This window comes from Pinus tabuliformis, chromosome 2_1, assembly GCF_031772625.1.
Source record: "Pinus tabuliformis cultivar Carrire ecotype Pingquan chromosome 2_1, CPIR1, whole genome shotgun sequence".
Taxonomy (NCBI): domain Eukaryota; kingdom Viridiplantae; phylum Streptophyta; class Pinopsida; order Pinales; family Pinaceae; genus Pinus; species Pinus tabuliformis.
Window position 1 is genome coordinate 556858772 of NC_142299.1, and position 18529 is coordinate 556877300.

The following is an 18529-nucleotide window of genomic DNA, read 5'->3' on the forward strand; positions in this document are numbered from 1 at the left end:
TTCTTTTGTAATTAAATTGTAAGTGGAATTCCAAATGCCAATTGTGGAATGTGAAGAATCATGATGTAATGAATGTAAAGAGTCATTTGTAAAGAAGTTGAAGAGCCATGAGGGAAGTCCAAGAGTCACAAGGGGAAGTGAATAGTCACCCCTTTTGTTATAAATAGACCCTCATAACTCATGTAAAGGGCTTTTGGGGAGCCAAGCTTTTGGCTGGGCTTAGGCTTAGAATCAAGAGCTTGGGAGTTTGTGAGAGTCTTGGATTCTCCGCAACATAGAGGGAGTATATTTCTTTGGAGGAGCAGGTGTTGACTTCATGTTCCACTATTGGGGCTAGTGGTTCGTCAATGGTATATGTATGAATGGAACTTTCACTTAATAAAAGCTCAGAGCCAACACGTTTTAATGCATATGTTGTGAATATAGTAGGACTATTCTTGTTATGATTGTGATGTATGTTATTTAACTTAGGCTTATGCTTATGAACTATTTCATTTGCATTGGTACAAATCTTGTTAAATCTGTGTTGTATAATTCCATCACTGTTAACTTGTGAACTATTTCGCAGATTATCTTGTGATGTCTTCATGCTCGTGTTCCTTCCAAGCTACGTACTATTACAAGCTTCTAAGGGACTCACTCATTTTCCCTTCGTGTGTTAGAACCGTCATGCATTTCACTTGACCTTCCACAGAGTCACACAATTGTTCCCACAAAAGTCATCATACACCATTATATGCATTATTGCAGCCAAAGCACATCATTAAAACCCACTACATCGGCAACTAAGCCATATTTCGGATGAGACTCCTACACCAAACGGTGTGAGGTCTAATTGGGACTTCATATCAGGGAGATCCCCTAAATGTTGGTGGGTCCAGCACCGTCAACGGAGTCCCAACGCCTTAATGACATGGTCTACATCTACTACAATCTTCGATTGTGGTTGAGTCACTTAAGAGGACACCTGATGTGGAGGCCATCTCATTGGATGGGATTGACACCACTGCTACATGGAGAATCGAGGCCGAGAGGCCTAACATGGAGTCGCCCCCTGATTGGTTAGAAGAGGCGGTAGTGGAGGGGTTAGCAGCTACACAGGAGGAGGAGGTGACACCACCTACCATGGTCACCAGTAGAGGACGTGGTCTACCTCCTATAACTCCTAGTTCTTCAACTTCTAGAGCACAACAGAGTCCACTACCAGCCCCAGGGCCTTTCATCTAGAGGGAAAGTTGTTATATTTTCTTGCAAGAGAGGGGGAGGAAATCAAAAGTGCTAGTTACTTGGTTCATTTCATTATATATGATATTATGACTCATGATATGAGATACATTATTGTATTTTTTGTTGATATTTTGGGGCTAAGTCGGTTTTCAGGACATGATTCACTATTATGTGTAATGTAGCACTAGACATATTACACATCTTATATATTAGTTCTCTTTTCATATTTATGTGTCAATGCATTTATTTTATGTTGTGGATGCTTTAGATATTAAAAAAATGAAAAAAAAATGTTTTTTTTTGTTTGTTTTTGCTGATATTTTTCCGATTTTTATGATTTTTTCTAATTTCAGACCCTTGTCGATTTAATTCCAATTGCGATTATTGCAACACTGGTAAAAATAGTGGATGCATGAACATATCTCTCCTCTTGTGAACCCTTCCCAAAAAAGAATCTCATGCATGCTAAAATTATCAAGAGAACTGGGTGCAAGGCTCCAAGAGTGACAACATCCGAAGACTAAACCTAAAAAGTGAGAATTTAGAAACTCATTTTGCTCAAAAGGTAGTATAGTGTCCAAGCTAATTTTAGGAAGGAAAGACACATGAAAATCATAACTAGGCCTCTAAAGTAGGGTGCACTACCTCCTAGGCTAAAATAGTGTGTGCTCGAAAACTTGCAAGGAAGCTTCCTTTAGGCCATGTACTCCCCTAAAATTAACCAACTTATAAATAGCAGGCACTTCTCTTTCCAAATAAAGAAAATATTAAAACAGTAAGTGCCTCAAAGTGGGCCTAGTATAATTAAGTTTAAAATAATAATGATACAACGCTCAAGGAAAGGGGAAGGAAGCTCATCAAGGATCCCACATGAAGTCCAGCACACATTGAAGCTTCTCCAGGAAAATATCTCCAAAAGTAGTAAGTAAAGGTCATGTGGGCCCAAGTACTCTCTCATCCATGCAAAAATACAACCTCTCCTTGAAATTTCAAAGTGCTCAAAAGGGCTTGAAATCTATCACTACAACTATATGCCCTACTAGGTATCCAAAAGTCCAATGACCCTCTGAAAGTAGCACTAGTAAAAATAGACCAAAATTCATGCCCTTAGAATAAGTTGAAACTTGCACATAGGAAAATCCCCCAATTGAGTACTCGAATATGTAATTACCATGTCAATCTACGCAAAGTCAAAAATCACAAAGAATAGTAGCTGCCAAAAATAACAATTATCAATTTTGACTCAAATTTAAACTCCATGCACATCTTCCTGTAGGGTATACAAAACTATAATCAACTCTTGAAAAATACGAGTTTCAAGAAACTCAAAACATAAAAATGCAATCCTTGAAACCAAGAATTGCAAAAACCAACTTGATCATACCCTTTGGGATCTTCAACCTCTCACACTTGCTCTATTGAATAGAGCACTATACTTGCAAGTATGGGGCTCAAAAACTTGTCCTAGCATCAACCCATAAATAACAAAACATGTGGCCATGTGCCAAGTCTAAAAGGCACTCATGAACTTTCAATGCCAAATCTATGGATCGAATAAACAATCCATCCCATAATGTGCCCACGAACAAACTAAGATAGGCACGCCAATAGTTTTTTGAAGAAATCTAATATGAGTGGTAATTGATACAAGGAAATGTTGATAAAATCGTCAATTTTTTGGCGATGTGCTGAAAATTCATGATTTTTTTCAACCAACCGATTTTTTGGGTTGAAAAAATCATGATCTTTTCCTCAAAATAAGCATCACGTAGGTTACTAAATAAATTTGGATTTTCCTAATTTTCCACATAGTTTACTAAAAAGTTGCAATCTTGAGTCATTATGCCTTTTTTTCCCTTTTTGTCATTTCACTCAACAAGTTGGAGTTGTGGGGCAATTTGGAGTGTAGCTGAGGGTAATTATGCATTGTTAGAAGGGATTCCAAGTGTTGGGCAAGTGGACTCGTCAAGGCCCTATTAAAGATAAATGAGAATGTCTCTTCTACTTTAATTTTTAACATTACTATTAATTTTTTCAAAAAGTTCGAGAGTAGTTCCAACCTCATTGGATTTTATATGGAAAAAGTAGAATTTTAGCTCCCACTCAAAATCCAACAAATTTAATAGTTTTCAAGATTTCAATATTGAGGGGATTGCAACATTTCCATTGGATTATATCATGAGGGTATGGAACTAGCATTTAATCAAGAGAACCAATCCCTCTATGTACCTTGATGTTGGTGGCATTGATTGTTGAACTCCTCTATCATGACGCCAATAAAAATCTTCCCATCACTAAAACAAAATCTCAATTTGACACATTAAGTTTTTTTATCTTATTTTAATGCATAGAGGGTGATATTGATGATAAGGATCCCAATATAGGCAATGATTTTAATGATATCTAGGTAATTGTTGTGCCATGAACTTTTATAAATCTGATGGAGTCCTCTAGAACTTCCTATGTTATTATTATTTTAATCATGAAGCACTTTTTCCTCTTCTATTTTAATTAAAATATTCTTTTTAATGCGGAAAAGGGTAAATTGGTCACCATGTCTCCTCAGATCACTAAAACTCACATCCAACCATCCCATCATGTAGATCTTCTCGTCCCGGTTCCAACAAGCTATTACACTAAGGTGTTCTGTCAAGTATTCCTAACAGAATGCCACCTTAAGCGTAATTAGTTGAGTCATACCCAATAATAACTCTGTTTTCTGAAAGTTGTTGGAATGCGCCGAAACAAAAGGTGAAGTGTGTGGATGATGGAATATGTCGAGAAAATGCCATCAGATCCAAAAAAAACTCCTCAAAACTCCATCAGAATCCCTGATGACATAAACCTGCTCCACTGACCTAGTCATCCCCTGCCCTGGAAATCCACCCTAGTTGTACTATGAAGAAGAATAAAAATGGGGACATGACAGAGAAGCTTCGCATATTTGTGTATAATTGTTTGGATTCATATGGATGCACATGAATATTTACGTATTTATTTCAAAATTTGAATATGTATGTATTTTTTGGCCAACCAATTTTTTTTACAATTTTCTATTTTGGGGTCAACCTATTCAATGCTCAATCTGGTTTTAATAACATTGACCATTGTCCATTTTTCATTTTTAGTTTTAGCTTATGAGTCTTGGTTATATACAGTCATGACCTCACACCAAGTCTTTGACTTGTCCCCTTTTACTATTTTTGAGCTTGAGTAATTTCAATTTACTATTTTGCTTGGTAGTAATTAGATTCTAGAATAATGAATGATGAGTTTAAATCAATGTAGATTATAGAATGATGAATGACAAATTTAAATAAATGAATACAATATTTTACTATTTCTATTTCATTAAATCATTTGTGATATGAATCAAAATATTTCATTGTTGAATTTGAATATATATATATATATATATCCCTTGACATCCCCCTATCCCTCTTGAATTTCCCTAAAATTTGGGGAGGCTCACACACATCCCTCCTATGTGTCACCACGTTCCTGTGTCTTCTCATCTTGGAAACATAGTGGTGAGAAAACCTGCAAAGGTACTACATGAAAGAAGAAGATGCTAGTATGCTCCATTTCCTAAAACACCCCCAAAATTAAAAAGATTATGAGGGAGAAACATTTTTTAGTCGACACATCCCTAACAAAAGATCAAAATTAAAAATATAGCAAGAAAGGGAGAAAGGAGAAATGCTTGCCAGACCAAATAAAGATAAGATCTAGAAATTAAAAAAACGCATTATAGGATCCAAGAGATCAAGGAAATGAAAAGATTCTCCAACAAAAAAGCAAAGTTGACCTAGGAATGATTTAGGTAATAGCAATGCTAACAAAAGGAGAGAAAAGCCAAAGAAATGTGCACACCTAGGGGGAGGTGGAGGTGGAGATAAATTCCCCAAAATACGAGGTACAATACCACAAAAGGGCTTCTTGCTTAAGAAAATTTATAACTAACTAAAAATAAGATCCATGTAAGCTCAAGGAGATAAGGGAGGGTTCACCTATGGGAAAGGACAAGATAGAAAATAAGGGGGAACCCTTGGTGTAGATGGAGAGTTAAGGAAGCAAGAAAAGCAGAGGGGGGGATATCTTGAAAGAAAAATACTCCCATGAAAGAAAAAAAGAGGGGGTAGAAGTGATCTAGCACAAGGAGACATGAATCCAAATAACATATAAGGTTCTAACACAAGGAGAAAAAAAGGGATGAACTTTCAGACTCATGGTGGAATGATAATGGAGTTGCCAAAAAATGTAACATAATTTTTGGGAGTTATTACCATTTGGAGCTTTATTTGGAGAAATCCCTTGTTGGGGTGAGCACAAAAATCTTTGACATGGTCAAAATCCACTTCATCGGCATGATTTATACAAAAGAAGAGGCATTAAAGGACCTACATTAAGGAAGCACTCATTTTGAAAGGAGGAAAAGTACTCTTTTGGAGATAACAATGAGAATATGTCTAAACACAAGGGGTACACTAGGGCTGAAATGTAAGACTTGGGAGGTGCATCCTAACCTTAATAACACGTTAATAACAACCTAATTACTCCTTTATTCATTCATATTTGAACCCTCGTGAATTTGATCCTAACTCCATCACCTAACTAGGTTGGAACTATTCTATTCTTTCACTCATTTATTTCAGGTTGGCACTAGTCTATTCTTTCACCCATTTATTCCAAAGAAACTTGTTCATTTACACAATTCCACTTATGTGAGACTACTTAGGCTAATTAAACTAGTGTATGAAAGTATATAGTTTAAAAAGGGAGAGTGATTCTTTCACTTTCCTGATGCCAAAAAATAAATAATAAACAAAAAAAATTCCCCTAACACCTTTTATAATGTCAAATCAATGACCAAGTGTTTCCAACATGTTTATTAATTGCATTTTGCTAAATAAATGTAACTAAATTGTGAAAAAAAGTAAAAGAGAGAGGGTTACTCCATGAGGCCTTATGGAAGGAGCACTATAATGTCCTATAAAAGCATACGTGTGAGTGCAACAATCAAGGACATATCTAAGTGGACCATGTACCAAGGAAGCCATTGAGGAATGAGGCCATGATAGGTCTTTTCAAATAGTGTTATATCCTATCGACTTTCAAGGAAGCCTACATGAGAGGTGTTCCATGAACATGATTTGAAGCATGAACAAATAGAGGGATAGGGGGTTTTAAGGCAACCACTGATGAGCCCACTTAGCTAGCTCTTCATCTTCATTTGATACATAAAATGGGGTAATGATGAAGGAAAGGACAATTGAAGAAATTAGAAGAAAATGGGGGAAGGATGACCCTCCCTTTTTATCAAATAGTAAGCTAGGCATATAGTATAACACCACAAGTATCTAAACAAACATTATATTAAGAGTAGAAGAGGGTTCAAAGTAACAAAATTCAAAAGGAGGCCAAAATGCCAAGAAGGATATGTAGAGGCCAAAAAGGAGGAATAAGAGGCTAAAGGGAGGTTGAGAGGTGAAAAAACGGGATTGGGAGACCAAAATGGGAAGATGGAAAGCCAAAAACAATCATAGTGACACCAAAAAGAGGAAGAGATGTGGCAAAAATGAGAATTGAGACACTGAAATGGAATTAAAGAGTTCAAAGTAAACAAGAGAACACCAAGCCCCCAAGTTTCCACATAAACACTTAAGAAAAGAACCAAGGATTTGTCATTGGAAAAAATAGAAGTGAAAGGGAGAATAAAACTTGCCCCCAAGGCACTAGAGGTGGTGACAAGAAGCATCAAGATAACTCCAAGAAAGGAAGCTAAAGTAGGGAGCCTTATGGTTGAGGCATGGAGAGAAAGAAGTGTTGAGGGAAAAACAAAACAAAACAAAAGAGGAAAGAACTAAAGTATAGTTTGGCACACATTAACCACAAACCCATTGTAGCCAACAAATAAGAATGAATCATGGAAAAGAAAATATAAAAGGAAAAGGCAAGAAACTTCAATTGAAAATGCTAGAAATGCAATAGTTTACACTAACTACACCAAAATAAGGGGACATTGAAAAGAAAAAAATGATTCTAAGGGAAGAGTAAGGTAGAGTTGTTTGAAGGGACAGGAATGAAAAAAGGACAAAGAAATAGAATATAGAAAGGCTTTTAGTAAAAAGATCACTAGGGTGGGGTACACCACAATGCAAGTGAGAAACTTATTGCAAGAAAAGGAAAACCAAAAGGGAAAATAAAAAAGAGGGGAGAAAGAGTTAATGGAGGCAGCATGGGAAACCAAAGTTGCATAAGATCCCAAGATATTAACCATGTGAGAATGATGAAAGTACAACTATATAACATTCATGAATAAAGGGTGCATGACTATATAGAAAGAAATTGATAGGGGACCTTGAACAACAGGAAAGGAAGAGAATTCATAACTACATTCACCATCAAAAATAATATGTCCTTAAGTAGAAGTGAAACAACAAATACACATTGATACCAGACAACAAGATTGATTACAGAGTTCGTCCTTGATGGACTACGTCTCTAGTTCCGCTTTCAAGATGGGTGACCGCTTTATTAGGATTGAAACTGAGGAGTTCGACTACACAACAAATTGACCAAAATGAATGTGCACACAGGAAATTTTGGTCATTTTCATAAGAAATCTCTTTGAACCAGCTTTCTAACACATGTCACGGTTCCCAATTCTGACTCCGGATGCTTCTGTTACATTGAAAACAAAATCGACTATATCCTCCAAAACCTGTATATAAAACTCAAAACCACTCTGCCTCTTCAATGAGTAAAACTACCTCTTATAACCTCCTAGATGCATTTGAACTTCTTCCTCCAAGTTTAGGAATGAACTGCTGACTTTAGGGGTTAAATTTAGGGTTTAGTTGAAGATATCATGTCACTTTGTGACATTAGGCACCTTACGTGTATTAAAATATCCAAAACATAATTAAAAAACCCAAAATACACCATATAACAAATATATCCACTGGCGGTTTACTAACGGCATGGAGTTGGTCGACCGCCCATGTGAATAGGTTGCGGTCTAACCACAGGAAGACACCTCGCCAACAGTTCGGATATAAACATCTGGTGGACAACTGTCTTTGGCTTTCCCGTTCACATGCTAACCATAACTCCTATCGCTCTAGGCAGTAATGGCACACCCTCTTAATTAATCATAAACTGATCTATGCCAAGTACAGCTTCATAGTCATCCATCCTAATGATAGTGAAGTCCACCTTTCCTTGCCAACTTCCAATCTTCATCAAAACAGTTGTCGTTATCCCAAGGACTATGCTTCCTTCTTAATCCACCATTTTAAAAGATGCATGTGAGTTGTGATGAACTAGTGAAGACGAAAATATCTAACATGAGTATGTAGATGTTGGGAGAATGAGAAAAGAAGAATGAAAACAATAGAAAAAGGTAGATATAGAAAGAGAGAAAATTGGTTACCACACTAGGTTGGTACTAGCTAAGTCAAGAAACAAAAGATTAGAGGAAGGATGTGTTGGATAAATGATTAAGCAATCCCATAGTTGCAATCTACAGAATGCAACAAATAAAACCAATGTTCCAAGGGAGTAACAAGGAGGAAGGAGCATGGTGACTAGAACGATCTAGGAAGAAGTATCTCAAGTTGGGCCCATTCATGACAATGATTTAGAGGGAATCAATCATTAGTGAGGTGACCAAAAATAGAGTTGACAAAGCGACAAAATATAGAGAAAGAGGCAAAAAGAAAAAATGGAAATCACTAATTCCCACCATTGCCATGAATGGTTCAGAAGTGGGAGACTACTATTGTATGATAAAAATTCAAACATGGTAATCTAATTGTCTAAGCAATCTATATACCTCCACTGATAATATTTCTAGTTTGGCTCAAGTAGAGGCAAAGGCAACACCAACTCCTCAGCCTAGAAAAATTACAAGAAAGTCACTTGTCATCCAAGAGGTAAAGCATACTAAGACAATGAGCAAGGTATGCCAAATGTACACAAAACCATTGAAGATAGAGGGTTGTCCCCCAAAGGATGAAGTCTTTTAGGATCAAGTGGCTGGATATCCCTCCCAAAGGTATGGTATAAGCCTTAACAATACTTCATTCCACAAGCTCGCACAACTCCTGTCCTCTCATCTTATATATATGAGTCGCCTCCATGAACAGTCATGTCTCTTCCAAGGGATGTGTCAGTTGGGCATTCGAGCCAATCTTCCTTCGTTCAAGCCGATTATAAAACCCAAATTATGTAACATCATTTGTCACATACAAATCTTCCTTTCATTCACCTTCGGCCATGTGCCTTCACGTCTCATCCTTATCGCGTACCTTTTCAACCCAGGCGGGAGCGTCTTAGCTGGGCACACCTTGTCATCATTCGAGCACATCTCCACTGGGAACACCTTGTCGTGGTCTGGCACATCTAGGGGAATCGCGCCTTATCTTCGATCACTTGTGCCTCGACTAAGACCCCTCCTCGTGTTGACTCTCCAATTTGTTCCAATCATTCCACCGAACTCAGCTCGGGTGTGTTCTTCGTGCGCTTGTCTCACCGAATTATTTCCATCGAACTCCCCTTGGGCGCGCTCTTTGTGTCGACCAGGTCCTTCCACCTAACTTGACTCCCCCTAAATCAAGCGTGATCAAGTGCCTAGCCTAAGGACTTGATATCCCCCCCACTTCAAAATGGTTGTCATCCTTGACAACACACCCCTTGACAAACTTCTTAACAAAAGCTTAAAGATTGTCCTCATCATGAACAACTTCCACATCAACTGTCTTTATCAATACAAAAGAATCTAATCTCCAACATATATACCATGTCTATTCATGTATCGCAACCTGTAAGAATGACATGTGTTGGATCCCCTCATCTAATCGACTAGTGAGGCAGCTAATTCGAAAGTAGCATCAACTCCACAAGAACACATGCACCCAAACATGAGCAACCATTGTCACAATCTTTCCTCTGGTTCTGCTCATCAGGAGGTGCCACTCAATGGCATCTCATTCTCCTAGGGGTCTCACCATCTCAAGCAAGTTGTAGTGAGCCCATCTCCTTCATGAGCTCCAAAAAGATGGTGGCGTGGGGAAGTCATACGACTTCCCTTTCTACATCACAGGCTGTCTCTCTTCGTCTCCGAGAAGAATCCACCCATACTTGGTATGACCCCTCCATACTTCTCTACAATATAATTTATCAAAGGAGGATAGGAACACTTACCCATACTGTCTTCCATCAACTTCATCGAAACTGGATCGTTATGGCTTAGTGTCTTCATGCTTCCATCTCGGTCCACGAACATCCCTCCATCTTCATCCTCTCTTCAGTTTGATTCCTACTCCAAACTCTCAATCCATCTATCAACATCTTCTTCCTCCAAATCGACACTAGGGTGGTACTAGCAAAGTCAAGGAGCAAAAGATTAGAGGAAGGATGTGTTGGATAAATGATTAAGCAATCCCATAGCTACAATCTACAGGATGCAACAACCAAAACCAATGTCCCAAGAAAGTAACGAGGAAGGAGCATGTTGACTAAAACCATCTAGGAAGAAGTATCTCAAGTTGGGCCCTTACTCATGATAATGACTTAGAGGGAATCAAACACTAGTGTGGTGACCAAAAATAGAGTTGAAAAAACGAGAAAATATAGAGAGAGAGTCAAAAAGGAAAAAATGGAAAAGACTAATTCCCACCATTGGCATGAATGATTCACCAGTGAGAGACTACTACTGCATGCGAAAAATTCAAACATGGTAATCTCATTGTCTAAACAAGCTATATATATCCACTGATAATATTTTTGGGTTGGCTCAAGTAAAGGCAAAGGCAACTATGATTCCTTAGCCTAGAAAATTTACAAGAAAGTCACTTGTCATCCACAAGGTAAACGAGACTAAGACAATAAGAAAGGTATGCCAAATGTAAACAAAACCATCAAAGATAAAGGGTCATCCCCCAAAGGATGAAATCTTTTAGGATCAAGAGGCTCAATATCACTCCAAAAGGCATGTTATAAGCCTCAAAACATGGTGAGGTTTCCCTCCTAGAAATAACTTCCCTCAGGCAAGCTATTTAGTAGTGTCAAAATCTAGGATTCACGTCACCAGGGCACAACTTTGAGCTATGAGATTCCTGAGTCCCCTGAGGTGTGCGACACCAGTGCACTTTCTCCTCAATGGTGAAACCAACTTGAGTTTACTAATGCTCGTACTATGCCTCTAGCCCATGTACCCTATGCTGAGACTAATATCCTATACTTGCGAAATTCTTGTTCAATTAAATCTCACTACAATAGCCACTTTAAAGCTTAACTTCAATTATAGTTTACTTCAATTGACTTAAGTTCAGCTATAATCGCATTCATTCATAAACAACACAAATCATGTACATAAATAACACTTCAATAAACGAGAGGGGGAACTCCCAAAACAATTTCCCAACTGCTTTGTGAGTTTAAAGCTTCCATACACAAAACTTGAGTTTATAATGGACTTCAGTTCGATTGGGAAGAACTCCAAACAGTTCGTTGTCGCAAGCCCTCAAAGATACAAATATACAATAACCCAGTTACAACCCTTCAACTAGCAACACACAACCAAACCCAATAAATATCCAAGTTGTGTCCTTTTAACCTACACACAACCTCAATACACAAATACCCCATGGTGTACCACTCTCAACATTACAGAAGCTTGCACAAATTCCTTGTGCAACTTGCTTTAGAGAGCAAGCTCCTTTGTGAGACCTAACTCTCTTCTTCTTTCGTTGTCTCGTTTTCTAGCTATGACAAGTTGTTGATCTTCGGTTGATTGATGTTCTAACTCCTTCCCTATCATCTTATCTATATGAGTCACCCTCCATGAACAGTCGTGTCTCTTCCAAAAGACGTGTCGACTGTGCGTTTGAGCTGACCTTCCTTCGTTTGAGCCAACCATAAACTGCAAATTATGTCACAACATTTGTCGCGTACAAACTTTCCTATAGTTCACCTTCAATCGTGTGCCTTAGCATCTCATCCCCGGTCGTGTATCTTCGCAAATCGGGCGGACGTGTCTCAGCTCAGCATGCCTTGTCTTCAGTCAGGCGCAACTTGGCTAGGCGCACCCTATCTTCGATTGGGTGCGCCTCAACTAGACACCCTCTTCGTGCTGAATCTCAAAATTTGTTGTAATCATTCCACCAAACTCATCTCAGGTGCATTCTTCGTGCACTCTTCTCACCAAAGTCTTTCCATTGAACGTCTCAAGCACACCCTTCATGCTAACCAAGTCATTCCACCGAAATCGACTGCACCTAACTCAGGTGTTCTCAGTTGCCTAGCCTAAAGGCTTGACGTCCTCCCCCACGTCAAAATGGTTGCTGTCCTCAACAACACACCCATCGGCAAATTTCTTAACCAAATCCTAAACATTGTCCTCATCATGAACAACCTTCACATCAATTATCTTCATTAATACAGACAAATCTCGTCTTTGACATATATCCCATGTCTATGCATGTATCGCAACTGGTAAGAATGACATGTGTTGGATCCCCTTGTGCAATCGACTAGTCAGGTAGCTAATCTAACTGTAGCATCAACTCCATAAGAACACATGCACCCAAACATGTGCAACCATTGTCACCTCTTCCATGTAACACAATCTTTCCTCCGACTATGCTCATCATGAGGTGCCATTCAATGGTATCTCAAGCTTCTAGAGGTCTCACCATCTTGAGCAAGTGACAGTAAGTCGATCTCCTTACTGGTGAGGTTTCCCTCCTACAAATAACTTCCCTCAGGCAAGCTAATTAGTAGCCTCAAAATCTAGGAGTCACACCACTAGGGCACACCTCTGAGCTATGAGATTCCTGAGTCGCCTGACGTGTGCGACACTAGCTCGCTTTCTCCTCAATGGTGAAACCAGCTTGAGTTTACTAATGCTCGTACTATGCCTCTAGCCCATGTACCCTATGTCGATACTGATATCTTATACTTGCGAAATTCTTGTTCAATTAAATCTCACTACAATAGCCACTTCAAAGCTTAACTTCAATTATATTTTACTTCAATTAACTTAATTTCAGCTATAATTGCATTCATTCATAAGAAACACGAATCATGTACATAAATAACACTTCAATAAACGAGAGGGGGAACTCCCAAAACAATTCCCAACTACTCTGTGACTACAAAACTTCCATACACAAATTTTCGCTTTATAATGGACTTCAGTTCAATTGGGAAGAACTCCAAACAATTCGCTGACACAAGCCCTCACAGATACAAATATACAATAACCCCGTTACAACCCTTCAACTAGCAACACACAACCAACCCCAATAAATATCCAAGTTGTGGCCTTTCAACCTACACACAACCTCAATACACAAATACCCGACGACGTACCACTCTCAACAATACACAAGCTTGAACAAATTCCTTCCGCAACTTTCTTTAGAGAAGGAGCACCTTCATGAGATCCAACTCTCTTCTTCTTTCGTTGTCTCATTTTCTAGCAATGACAGGTTGTTGATCTTCGGTTGATTGATGTTCTAATTCCTTTCCCATCATCTTATATATATGAGTCACCCTCCATGAACAGTCAGGTCTCTTCCAAGAGACGTGTCGATTTGGCATTCGAGCCGACCTTCCACCATTTGAGCCAACCATAAACTCCAAATAATATCGCATCATTTGTCGCATACAAACTTTCCTTTAGTTCACCTTCGGTCATGTTCCTTCACGTCTCATCCTCGGTCATGTACCTTTGCAACTCAGGCGAAAGCGTCTCATCTCAACACACCTTATCTTCAGTCAAGCGCATCTTGGCAAGGTGCACCTTGTCTTCGATTGGGTGCGCCTCGACTAGACACCCTCGTCGTGCCGAATCTAAAATTTGTTCTAATCATTCCACCAAACTCATCTCAGGCACGTTCTTCGTGTGCTCGTCTCACCAAAGTCTTTCCATTGAACGTCTCAAGTGCGCCCTCCATGCCAACCAAGTCGTTCCACCAAACTTGACTCGGCCTAACTCAGGCGTGCTCAGGTGCCTAGCCTAAGGGCTTGACATCCTCCCCCACGTCAAAATGGTTGTCGTCCTCAACAACACACCCCTCGACAAATTTCTTAACCAAATCAGAAAGACTATCCTCATCATGAACAACCTTCACACCAATTGTCTTCATCAATACAGAAGAATCTCGTCTTTGACATATATCCCATGTTTATGCATAGATCGCAACCTGTAAGAATGACATGTGTTGGATCCCCTTGCGCAATCGCCTAGTCAGGTAGCTAATTAGACTGTAGCATCAACTCCACAATAACACATGCACCCAAACATGTGCAACCATTGTCACCTCTTCCATGTCACACAATCTTTCCTCCGAATATGCTCATCATGAGGCACCATTCAATGGTATCTCAAGCATCTAGAGGTCTCACCATCTTGAGGAAGTGACAATAAGCCCATCTCCTTCATGAGGTTCAAAAAGATGGTGGTGCAGGAAAGTCATATGACTTCCCTTTCCACAGAACAATGCCATATCACCTCGTCTCCGAGAAGAATCCACCCATACCTGGTATGAACCCTCCATACTTTTCTACAATATACTCCTCTTCACGTTGATCCTTGGTCATGTGCCTTCGCAAATCGGACGGGCGCGTCTCAGTTGGGCACATCTTATCTTCAGCTAGGCGTGCCTTTTCTTCAATAGAGTGTGCCCTGGCTGGGTACCCTTGTCGTGCTAACTCACCAAGTTGTTCCAATTGTTCCACCGAACTCATCTTGGGCGTGCTCTTCATGTGCCCATCTCACCAAAGACGTTCAACCAAACTCATCTCAGGGCACTCTTCGTGTCATCCAAGTAATTCGACCAAATTCGACTCGGCCTAACTTGAGAACATTCGAGTGCCTAAGCCTGAGTGTTTGATAGTGGGAGGTCCACACGTGTCAAGTGAAAAGGGCCAAATATCTTGAACGCTCCTCCAAAATAGCTCATAAGTTCAAGGAAAGGTTTCGAACATAAGAACAAATCCTAAAAATCATGAAAGTGACCTCCAAAAATTATGAAATGACCCTCTTCAAGTTAAAAATAATGAAGCCACATGTTCGCAAATAGCAAGTAGATGTGTCCCCAAAGGATTGAGAGCTCTATTCCAAGTTAAAATAGCAAGAAACATGATGAAATATGAGGTCGTTCAAGGATATTAACCATGAAATGTCAAGAGGATGCCCGTGCATGTAAAATTTGCCTAAATGGTCCTTAAATGAAGTGACCAATGTCGTCGCATATGCGTACTACCATGTCAACTATGAAATTCCCCATGAAATGTGATGCCACATGAACAATCATAGAATCATCTCCCATTGTCCCCAGCCAAAACGTGTCAAATACATAAAATGGGGTCCATGCTAAACAAGCTAGATAATAGTAGTGTTAAGCAAGAAGCATATATGAAATGCAAAAAGCCAAGGAAGAATAGTTAGAATTGCAATACTTATAATTCACTAAAAAAAAGAGATGTCTTGATGTTAGAGCTTGTTCAAGTATGTTTCCAAGGTAATAATATATCCTCATAATCATCCAAGCGACCTCGTCAATTGCAAAATAGATGGAAATAAAGGTCATCTAAAGTGGCAAAGTCCGTGAAATAGCTAAGAAACTACGAGATAGCTATGCCCACTTGTAGCTACCTAGGGTGCAAGAGATACAAAGACTGGTAAAGCACCAATGAAGGCAAGGTTTGGAAATATGATCACCATGGTAGCTCTAGCATGAGAAGAAGTGACTTTTGAAAGGCAAAAGAAAAGGCTACATGAGACAATGCTATCACAAAACAAGCAAAGGTGTGAGTTGTGATGAACTAGTGACATACTAGTGCAGACAAGAATATCTAACATGAGTATGTAGATGTTGAGAGAATGAGAAAAGGAGAAAAAAACAATAGAAAAAGGTAGATATAGAAAGAGAGAAAACCGGTTAACACACTACAGTGGTACTAGCTAACTCAAGAAGCAAAATATTAGACGAGGGATGTGTTGGATAAATGATTAAGCAATCCCATAGTTGCAGTCTAAAGGATGAAACAACCAAAACCAACGTTACAAGAAAGTAATCTAATTGTTGAAGCAAGTTGTATACCTCCACTAATAATATTTTTGCTTTAGCTCAAGTAGAGGCAAAGGCAACACCAACTCCTAAGCCTAGAAAAATTACAGGAAAGTCACTTTTCATTCACAAAGTAAAGGATACTAAGATAATACGAAAGGTATGCCAAATGTAAACAAAAACATCGAAGATAGAGAGTCCTCCCCCAAAGGATGAAGTCTTTTAGGATTAAGTGGCTCAATATCCTTCTTGAAGGCATGGTATTGTTGATTTGGGTAAGCATCAGATGTGCTCTAGGCCTCAAACTTTGCAAGAATGCTTGGGCACATGTATTCCAAAGAACCCAGAAAGCGTTTTGGGAAATTCCACCCAAAAATAATTTTTTTTAAATAATTAATATTTTTAATGGGCCCCTAAGTCTAAACTTGGGAAATTAAAAATATTAATGGGTATTAATCTAATTGTAGGTGTAACTTCTAGAAGAAGACAAGGATCAAGCTAAAATGATCTTAGCCATTGATTAGCTTTTAATCTAGGTTGTTGAATGTCAATGAGAAGATTATTTAAGGAAGCTTGTGGGGCATTTGCAAAACACGCCGAGAGATCAAGAGATCAAATTTTTGAAGTGAGAAGTTCTCAGTTTTGATGACACCTTGTCGTCAGTCGAGCGCGTCTCTATTGGGAACACCTTGTCGTGGTCAAGCACATCTAGGCGAGCCACGCCTTGTCTTTAGTCAAGTGCGCCTCGACTAGGCACCCTCGTCGTGTTGACTCTCCAATTTGTTCCAATCATTCCACCAAACTCATCTCAGTTGTGTTCTACGTGCACTTGGCTCACCGAATCCTTTCCATCGAACTCCCCTCGGGCGAGCTTTGTTGAGAAATCTAAGGCATTTGATGTTAACAATTTCTTTACTTGATAATTGCTTGTTGTATGCTTGTTCTTCAATTACTTATGCTCTTTCACTCTGTTAGTCTATTAGTGTGTTCTTTTTCATCAAGACAATTACCAAAATAAAGACAAGTGACACAAAATATAGGCTTCTCCAGCCAAGGCCAAAACCTCTCACCTCTATAGAGGAAAACCCGATAAAATTCTTCTTTTAGATCTTCCATTGATAAGTACCAAGACCATGTCACTGACCCTTGACTCTTAGTATTCTCTTTCAAGAACCATGTCACTAACCTAGTCTTACTTGTCCTTCCTTCTCTTTCTTCTTCCAGAGATACTCAGTCTCTACTTCTTATGGTGCACCTTCGCAATTACCCTAGAGAATCTCTATCTCTATGTCTACTCGAGAAAAACGATTTCTACTTCACTATTCTAGAGGATTCCTTCCTTCACTATCCCAGAAGAAACTTATTAACTACCTTCCAGAATATTCCTTATTTTCTACCCCAGAAGATACTGTTGCCCCAGATGAATCTACTTCGTTGTCCCAAAAGAATCTACTTCATTGTTCCAAAAGATTTTGCTTTGATACCCTAAAGGGTCCTTATCAGTCGAGCCCCGTTGTCGGTCCTCTCCCGTTGGTCGAACCTGCTTATGCATCCTTAACAGTCGAGCCTGCTTACGCATCCTTATCAGTCGAGCCTACTTACGCATCCTTTAAAATGAAATTCCACTCTCGATGCACGCCTATGGAAAACTACCGCAACATAGGTTGGCTGGCATAGGCTGGCTTATGAGCTTGCTACCGAGTCTTGTATGCCCGAAGCAAGGGCCCGTTAGGGGGCTCACTATTCATATGGTGAGGGTGAGCCTGCCGAACTTTTTTTAGTTACTTATTTGAGAGAGGTCCCAGAGAGGCTTGCGCTTCCTAGTGCAAGGACCCGACAGGGGGCTCGACTGATAAGGATGCGTAAGTAGGCTCGACTGTTAAGGATGCGTAAGTAGGCTCGAGTCGCTCGACTGTTAAGGATGCATAAGCAGGCTCGACTGTTAAGGAGAGGACCTTTAGGTGCTCGACCATAAGGATGCGTAAGCAGGCTCAACTGTTAAGGAGAGGACCTTTAGGTGCTCGACCATAAGGGAGAGGGAGAGGAGAGGGTGCGGAAGCAGGCTCAACCAATGGGAGAGGACCTTTAGGTGCTCGACCATAAGGATGCGTAAGCAGGCTCGACTGTTAAGGAGAGGACCTTTAGGTGCTCAACCATAAGGGAGAGGGAGAGGAGAGGAATGAATTCTTAAACGTTATATACGTTGATGAAACAATAGA